The sequence below is a fragment of the Octopus bimaculoides genome, chromosome 9 (genome assembly GCF_001194135.2).
Source record: "Octopus bimaculoides isolate UCB-OBI-ISO-001 chromosome 9, ASM119413v2, whole genome shotgun sequence".
In the NCBI taxonomy this organism is placed as follows: domain Eukaryota; kingdom Metazoa; phylum Mollusca; class Cephalopoda; order Octopoda; family Octopodidae; genus Octopus; species Octopus bimaculoides.
The window spans coordinates 6939925-6943704 of NC_068989.1; positions in this window are offsets into that span (position 1 = coordinate 6939925).

Consider the following 3780-nt stretch of genomic DNA (forward strand, 5'->3'; position numbering starts at 1 on the left):
GATGATCAGTACACCAAGAACCACCATCCTTATCCTAGTAACAGCTATCACCACTATTAACTGAACACTCATTTGCTGTCGTCATTGAGGGGTGGTTCCATTACATACATACATACATACATACATGCATGCATACATACATACATACATACATACATACATACATACGTACATACGTACATACAAATATATATATATACATAGGCGCAGGGGTGGCTGTGGGGTAAGTAGCTTGCTTACCAACCACATGGTTCCGGATTCAGTCCCACTGCGTGGCACCTTGGGCAAGTGTCTTCTACTATAGCCTCGAGCCGACCAAAGCCTTGTGAGTGGATTTGGTAGACGGAAACTGAAAGAAGTTTAAAGGTAGCTATAAAAATATGCCCTTCTGTGAAAATGAAATTTCTGTAAATTTCAGTAAATTTCTATATCTTTGTGCAGCTGAGGATTGCTCTACATTTTATATTTGATGTAATGTTCACATTACTTGAATAAATGGAGTCGCATGAAACGATCGTACTGCATTAACTTTGGATATCCTTGTTGCTTATTTTCATATATATATATATATATATATATATATATATATTCCTCCACCATCGCTTGACAGCTGATGATGGTGGTGGTGGTGGTGGTAATGATGATGTGATGATGATGATGGTGATGATGAGGATAGTGCTTGTGGTGCTGTTGATGGTTCTAGTGGTGGTGATGCTGGAGTAAATATGAATAATATAATGAAGTTAAAGCAATTGCACTTTTACGAAGCAAAGCGGTGACGCGGGGGGGGGGATGTCCTTTTGGTTAACCGCACGTGCCCCACTAAACCCTTTCTTTTTTTTATTCTTTCCAAGAAATAATACGGCTTTTTTGTTCGAGTTCTTCCTTTTCAGGGCTTGTGTTGATGCGATTGAGAAAGGTCAACTAAATCAGTCAGAGACGTTGGTTTGTTCCCGACAAGAACACCAATCTTATCGATTAAGTTATGCAGATCGAACGTTCATTATTTCTAATTTCTCTTCCATAACAACCATAATGGATACTTTTCGTGATATTTCCTTTCTTTTCTTTTTATCTTTTTTCCTAATTTTCATATGGTTGCATGGAAAAAGGGAGTTTTTCTTTTACATTGAAGATTATAGCAATAACAAAATAATTAAAAATTCATCGCTTTGTTAACATTTAAAGTCTCTTTATATGTATTAATACATGTAATGCGCTAATGGGTAAAACTAAAATACATCTAATTATTAATAAAAATCTAAACTGAGGGCGTGGTGCAGGTAAAAATCATGCTACATACGTCCATTACGTCCTCTGATGTAATAATTACTCAATGGGGGGGGGGTGCTAAGCTGGCTATTTACCTGGCTGAAGACACCTTCATTATATGGAAGTAGTGTTTGTGGATTACTCAGCCACTTGCACGTTAATTTCACGAGCAGGCTGTTCCGTTGATCGGATCGACTGGAACCCTCGTCGTCGTAAGCGACGGAGTGCCAACAACATATGGAAGTTACATTGTCGTTGAAGAACTTCAAGTTAACTCGATAGTGTAACCTTCACATAATTAAAGTATATTCGACCTGATGAGTATCACATTTTTAATACATTTTTATTACGGGGATGTACTTGCATAGCAAGTGACCTGATTCTGAGATCGTGTGCTGAAACAAGAACAATTTCAGCGTGGAAGGTGTTTTATAAGCCGTTTAAGAGCACACAAAAACCGTTAGATTCACTTCAAAATTGCTGGCCTTGTAAGGCGGCGAGTTAACAGAAACGTTAGCACACCGGGTGAAATGCTTAGCGGTATTTCAACTGCCGTTATGTTCTGAGTTCAAATTCCGCTGAGGTCGACTTTGCCTTTCATCCTTTCGAGGTCGATAACTTAAGTACCATTTACGCACTAGGGTGATGTAATCGACTTAAACCCTTTTCTGTCCTTGTTTGTCCCCTCTAGATGTAGCCCCTTGTGGGCAATAAAGAAATAGGAAACGTTAGCACACCGGGCGAAATGCTTAGCGGTATTTCGTCTGTCTTTACGTTCTGAGTTCAAATTCCGCCGAGGTCGACTTTGCCAGTTAAGTACCAGTTGCGTACTGGGGTCGATTGAATCAACTGGCCCCTCCCCCAAAATTTCGGGCCTTATGTCTAGAGTAGATAAGGAATTGCTGACCTTGTCTCTTGTCTAAATACACGTAGTGTGCTAATGGTTAAAATGTAAAAGACATTTAATATTCAATGTGTTTTTCATATAGCCGTTGAACGGCTGATAAAGTTCTTAGTGAGTCATGCTAACACCCTTTTGGTATTTTTGAGGATTTTAAGAATATTGTTGAAGACAGCTGTAGCTGACAAGTTGTGCCGGAAACCCTGTAGGTGGGAGAGGTCCGATAATGATGGGACAAAGCAGATAGGAAGAAATATTATTAAATATTTAGCTGTGTGATGGACATAAGCAGCAAATACGAGACACACATAACAGGAAAACTGGAGATAAGTGAAAGCGGAAGGGACGGACGGAGACAAAAAATAATGCGGTATTGCCTAAGCAGCTTGGGAAGAACAAGAAAGAACAGAAAATACATTATTTTACGATCCAAATAATATAAGACAAAACGATAGACTCAGGAGATAGAATTGTGAGCTGAGATATTGGACATTTGTGTGAAACAAACGAAAAAGAATTGCAGGAAAGAAAAGAGAGCTTTGCATTCGAATGGCGAACGATAGCGAAAAAGGATGTGATGTATCAGAGCGGAAGTACGAGGAAAGGGGGACGCTATGCATGGAAGCTCACAGAAAGATGAGAGAGAGATAGGAAGAAAGAAACAAAGAAAGAAACAAAGAAACAAAGAACCAAGGAGCGATGAACTATGGATAAAAAGCGTATATTTATACGCACATGCATATATATATATATATATATATATATATATATATATATATATATATATATATAAAGAGAGAGAGAGATACATAAATACATTTGTATATAAATATAAATTTATATATAAATATATACATATATATATACACACACATTAATACATATATACGTGCGTACGCACGTACATACATACATACATACACACATACATACATACATACATAAATACGCACATACATACATAAAGTAAGTTTCCAGTAAATCGTTATTCACCAGGTCTGTAGATCCGACTGACCGGCACCATTCACAACGCGTCATTAAATTTAGTTTTTCCTAAGCACCGACCTCAATGTCCGCTCACTTTTGTTCATATTCAAATTTAAAATAACAGCGACCATCACCGAAGTATTTCGCACCAACATAATATAAACTTAATCCATTAGTGAACATATTATCCAATGTTTTATTAGAGTAACCAATTTAAAAATGATGTCAAGTGAAAGTTTGTATCGTTAACATGACCCTCAATGATTAAGATAAATCTAAGGCTTGAAATGAGGTGAAAACCGGAATATTTTGCGTGAATATAAAAGGTGTTCTTCCATAATTTATGGCATTAGCGAACAGGAGAACAAGTTAATGCAATTTATGGCTGATTCGTAAACAAGGATAGGTATTCATGCTGAGCAAACATTCAAAAGAGAAAAAAACATCAAATTACTGCAGAACAAAAAATCGGGAATTTGTTGAAAGTCCCGGCTAAAGTTAATTAGCAGAACATTGGAGATGATGTGATTATATATATAGACACATGTCTACATGTCTATTATATTATATTACATTACATTACCATATGTATAGTTTATACAATCACGCATTATATATAT